This window comes from Triticum aestivum, chromosome 5A, assembly GCF_018294505.1.
Source record: "Triticum aestivum cultivar Chinese Spring chromosome 5A, IWGSC CS RefSeq v2.1, whole genome shotgun sequence".
Taxonomy (NCBI): domain Eukaryota; kingdom Viridiplantae; phylum Streptophyta; class Magnoliopsida; order Poales; family Poaceae; genus Triticum; species Triticum aestivum.
In genome coordinates this window covers 436727392-436733465 of record NC_057806.1, presented here as the reverse complement: position 1 = coordinate 436733465, position 6074 = coordinate 436727392, and positions in this window count along the sequence as shown.

Here is a 6074-nt window from a genome sequence, read left to right as displayed (position 1 = left end):
CACCCTAGCCGCCGACGTGATCTCTTCATCGCTGCCGCCAACACGACAACCCTGGCCGCCACCGGCCTGCGCCACCGCCCTTGAATCGGTCGGAGTGGGTCGCCGCCACCCAGATCCGATCGCCAGCCGAGGAAGATTGCCGCCGCCACCGCTGCGGCCCACAGGCTTAGCCTGCGATGCCCTCGGTGGCGGCAGCGAGAGGGTCGTTCGCTAGGGGGGGGGGAGAAGGAGGCCCGGCGGGGAGGCCCCGGTGCAGCGCGGCGCCGCCCACACGGGGGGAGGAGGTCATGGGGGGGGAGGGGTCATGGAGCAGAGAACTAATCTAAAGATCATATTAATGGTGTGTAGAAGATAACTATCAAAAGTGAAGGTGTGAGCATGAGATCAATCCGTTCCTCCTCCCCTTCTTCTTGCTACATTCTTCTTTTTTTGCATGCACATTTGATTGTGTATTCTTCTTTTTCCAAACACACTTGATTGTGTTGAGTGTGCTTGTAATGCCCTGAGACCGTTGCGCCAGGTGTCTTCCAGTTCTTCGCTGTTGTTGCCTTGCCATTCGCTCGCGTGTTGCATCTTGTCATGACATCATCCACATTGCATCTGCATGTTTTTGAAACTTGCATCCGTCCCAGTCTCCCCGTTCCTTCCATTGTCCGTTCTGAGCCCAGACACACTTGCACGCGCCCGCGGCACGTCTGAAATATTATTTTATAAGTGTCTGGAAAATGTTCTCAGAGTAGGTTGAAAGTTGACTTGCGGTGTTGTTATGTTGTCAGTAGGCCGCCTGTCAAGTTTCATCGCATTCGGTGCTCATTTGATAGCCCAACCGTTAAACATATAGCGGCACTATAGCCGGTCACATGTCAGACATTTTCGGTCTCCGGAAACCTTGCCGGGCTGCATTTCCGTCTGTCTCTTCTCAGCCTAAGACCTCTCCTACACAGCCCACAAACCCCACCTAGTTCCCCCCCTCTGTCTGGAACTGCACGATCTTGATCGGAGGCTCCGAAACGCTATAGAAACCCCCTAGACCCAAACCCTAGAAAAACCTGTTGTATATAGACCCCCTAGTCCATTTTCGGACTAATCCTAGTCTAAAACCTACCCCTAGCCTCCCCTAACCCTCAGCCGCCGCCACCTCCCCCTCTGCCTCGTTTTCCGCGCCCGGTCGCATTGCCTCCGCCACTTGGCGCCGCCTGTGCGGCTAGCGCCGCCGCAGTCGCCGCCCTCCACCAACAGGAGGCCGCCACGCGTCCCAGCCCCGCTCCCTCCACCGCCGCGGCCCGCACAGGCCCGCGCGGCCGCCCGAACGCCACCGCCCGTTCCTCGCGCAAGCCCGCGCCTCCTCCCGCTCGACCCCAAGCTGGATCGGGGGAGAGCCGCCATCGCCCCTCCCTCCGGCGACCTTGGGCCCTGCCGTCATTGCGCACCGCGCCGGAGCGCCGCCTCCTGTCGACCTCGACCCGCTGCCTTTGCGCCGCCGCCCTCCGAACCCTGCCTTCCCCATCATCGCCTCCCGTGCTCGTCGCGCCGCCCGCTGCAGGAGCTCGCCGGCGTCGGCCGCCGTGAGGGCCACACCTCCCGTGCTCGTCGTCTTCGCCTCGATCCGGCCTGGAACCAGCCCCGACGAACCCCCTCATCCCGGATCCGAGCTGTCCCCACCTCATCGGCCTACCTCCAACGCCCTTCGCTCGGCCCCGCCGCCACCTGCTCGCCGGAGCGCCGGAGTCGCCGACGCCTTGCTCGATCGGGAGGTCCCCGATCCGCACCTGCCCGTTGACCGTGAGTGGGCCCCGCGTCCGGCCCATCTACAGCAAGGCCCAGTTCGCCCCGGCCCAGTGGCCACGCTGGTGAGTGCCCGCTTGCAAACCCTCGCCCCTGGGTGCTATGTAATATGCTGCGCCCATTGTTCCGGCCCATGTTGTTTTTTCCCTGAACGAAATTGTCTAATTATCCAGTGCACTGCAGTTTTGCAGAAAAGCCCTCCAACATCATGCATTTAATAACTCACCAACCGTGCATCATATTAAAATAAGTTATATATGTAAAATGCTTAGAATTTTGTGTAGATTAATAATTTCCAACTTTCATCCATGTTCAAATTGCTGTTTGTGTTTATTTTGCTTAATTGCCATGCTAAAATGCTTTATTTCATAACTAAATAACCATAGCTCGGATTTAAATAAACTTAATATGTAAATGGAGTAGAAAAATGCCTAGTTTAACATGGTAGCATCACTTTGCATGTTTAATAATTTTAAAATATGGTTTAGGTCAGAACAGTACCGAATTCATAATATGCATATGAGGTTTTTCCGGACTTGTTGCTTGTTGTTCCGACCTCATTTAAACTTGCCTAGTTAGGTAGTTTTATTGTGCTTCATCTCTTGCCATGTTTAATAAAATTTAACCTTGTTGGGTACATAAACGAGAGAGAACTAAATAAGTCATGTGGCGTTTCGTCAATATGCAACTCGTTGCATATTGAGCTCCACTTAACTTGTAGTTTTGCTTGTGCACTTTGCCATGCCATGCCTCATTAAACTGGACATGCATCATACTTGGTTGTGCGTCATGCCATGTTTATGTGATGGTTGTTTATTATGTTGCTTGCTTCTTTCCGGGTTGCTTATGTCGTTAGCTTCGGTTTCGTTCCGGAGTTGTGAGGGTTCGTTCGACTACGTCCGTCTGTCTTCTTCATGGACTCGTTCTTCTTCCTTGCGGGATCTCAGGCAAGATGACATACCCTCGAAATCACTTCTATCTTTCCTTGCTAGTTGTTCGTTCTATCGCTATGTCACGCTACCTACCACTTGTTATATCATGCCTCCCATATTGCCATGACAAGCCTCTAACCCATCTTCCTAGCAAACCGTTGTTTGTCTATGTTACCGCTTTTGCTCAGCCCCTCTTATAGCGTTTCTAGTTGCAGGTGAAGTTGAAGTTTTGTTCCATGTTGGAACATAGATATGTTGGGATATCACAATATCTCTTATATTTTAATTAATGCATCTATATACTTGGTAAAGGGTGGAAGGCTCGGCCTTATGCCTGGTGTTTTGTTCCACTCTTGCCGCCCTAGTTTCCGTCATACTGGTGTTAATGTTCCTTGATTTTGCGTTCCTTACGCGGTTGGGTGTTATGGGAACCCCTTGACAGTTCGCTTTGAATAAAACTCCTCCAGCAAGGCCCAACCTTGGTTTTACATTTGCCTAACAACCTATTACCCTTCCCTTGGGTCCGCCAACCCGAGGGTCATCTTTATTTTAACCCCCCGGGACAGTGCTTCTTTAAGTGTTGGTCCGAACAAGAGCCCCTTGCAGCGCCACCTCGGGGAAACTTGAGGTTTGGTTTTAGTTGTATGGATTGCTCATCCAGTGTTGCCCTGGGAACGAGATATGTGCAGCTCCTATCGGGATTGTCAGCACATCGGGCGGCTTTGCTGGTCTTATTTTACCATTGTCGAAATGTTTTGTAACCGGGATTCCGAGACTGATCGGGTCTTTTCGAGAGAAGGAATATCCTTCGTTGACCGTGAGAGCTTGTGATGGGCTAAGTTGGGACACCCCTGTAGGGTATAAACTTTCGAGAGCCGTGCCTGCGGTTATTTGGCAGATGGGAATTTGTTAATGTCCGGTTGTAGATAACTTGACACTTGACTTATTTAAAATGCATCAACCACGTGTGTAGCCGTGATGGTCTCTTTTCGGTGGAGTCCGAGAAGTGAACACGGTTTTGTGTTATGCTTGAAAGTAAGTAATTTCAGGATCATTTCTTGATCACTTCTAGCTTCTCGACAGTTGTGTTGATTCTCTTCTCGCTCTTATTTGCGTATGTTAGCCACCATATATGCTTAGTGCTTGCTGCAGATCTACCTCACTATCCTTTCCTACCCTTAAGCTTAAATAGTCTTGATCTCGCGGGTGTGAGATTGCTGAGTCCTCGTGACTCATAAATACTTTCAAACAGTTGTAGATGCCGATGATACCAGTGCAGGTGACGCAACCGAGCTCAAGTGAGAGCCCGATGAAAATCTTGATCGTTGTTATGTGTGTTTTCCGGATGATCAGTAGTGGTGCCCAGTTGGGACGATCGGAGATCTAGCATTTGGGGTTGTCTTCTTTTAGTTTGGTTCCGTAGTCGGACCTTGATTGTATTCTGGATGATGTATGTTTAACTTGTTATTTGTGTGAAGTGGCGATTGTAAGCCAACTCTTTATCCCTTATTCAGTACATGGGATTGTGTGGAGATTACCCCACTAGCGACTAAAACACCATGCGGTTATACCTCTAAGTCGTGCCTCGACACGTGGGAGATATAGCCGCATCGTGGGCGTTACAATGCTGCTCTTTGTCAACCTCATTATTTTCCCGCAAGTTAATTTGGTAAGTGTAGATTTCATCATTTTATTTTCCCAATTATTGCATCAGAGGTTTTCTTCATGGTGTACATTTTTTTCTTCATTTTTTTGTGAGGGCTGCAAAAGATTTGTTTTTCCCAAGGCGTTTGCAATTCACTCTCGGTCATTGATCACTTATGCATTATCATATAAATTAACTAGGCAGGACCAATGAATAGGGTGCACATCATTATAGATCATACTAAGTAAAATGCATTCTAACCTCATATTTGTTATTTGATGTAGAGTCTCACCAGCACATGCACGAATCACTAATTCTATGACCTTAATGCTATCATTGCATTTATCACCATTATTGTAAGTTTTTATGTTAGATCTATACTATACTAACCTTAATCATTGAGATGCTCTTCGGATTCACAATTTTCGCATTGCAATGGGTATGAACTATGAAGCATATATCATGGATGAATCATTGTTCACAACCATTCTTTTCTCTTCTCATCACTAGTAACCAATCTTGGTAGACTCATGTCTCTCTTGTCGCCTGTTAGAAATTTTGTCTGCTTAAGAATAGTCATCTCGAAAGACATTGTTAGAAGATTTTTTTATTTTTATTTCAAATAAAAGCAATAAGATAAGTAGAAACCATGTGCCTGTATCGCACACGATGAACCTAGCTGAAATGTGTGTGAAGCCCCCATTATCACACCCGATTAGATATGCAAAACAGTGTGCTTGACATCGCCCATGATTTGCACAAGGACGCTCCCACAGGGACGCTCGGCTGACGGCGGATCTGACCGCGGTTGTTGCTCCTGGCCTTGGAGGCGCGCACTGTTCCCCTCCTGGGCGGCGTGCGGCAACGAGCAACGTTGGGTAGAGCTGGGTCGCGCAGCTTGGAGCGCGTCTAGGTTGGTGCTGGGGTGGCGGTTCCTTGCTACATAGGCGGGGCTCCTCTGGTAGTGGAGGATGTCTGTCGGCGAGCCGGTTCAGAAGGCCGACTTGTCCGCACTGGTTCATGCTTCCGCGTTGTGCTCTCCCGACTCGTGGTTCGGTCTGGGTTGAGCTTGCTTGCACGGTTGTGCCATTGGCGGATCGGCATTGATCGCCATGGGCATGGTGGCGTGCAGACTCACCTAGGCCATGGCCAAAGGTCTAGGGTCGAGACTTGCTCGATGGTGGCCGTCGACAGCCATTGGGTTGTGTGCCCCCGTCCAGCGGGACCGGTTGCTTCATTGTTTTATCTTGGAACTTTTTCTATGCTCAACAAACATTATCACATGTTCCAACCCACAATTTGGCAATTTTCAGGATTGCTATACTTATATCATTTAGTGCATTTCCAGGCATTTAGTGAATATAATTCGAATTTGAATTGTGACTGCATGAAAAAAATGGCAAAATTGGATTGAAAAATACTATCGATATTCTTTAGTATGTGCGTAGGCTTTATTTAAGGAAAGAAAATGAATTCGAACATCTGGGTGCCAAGACTCAACCCCGGACATGAAGCTTATCGATTTTTAATTTATAGAAAAAGTGAAACAGAATCTAAAAACATGAAACCTGACAGGGTATCATCATATGGCATCAATATTCAAGGTAAAACTTTGAGAAGGTTTTGCGAAAGTTATGACATATACTGCATGGAAATCGGACCAGCTTGGAGAAAGAATTTATGTTTCGAGAGGGAATGGCCAAATTTGAAGG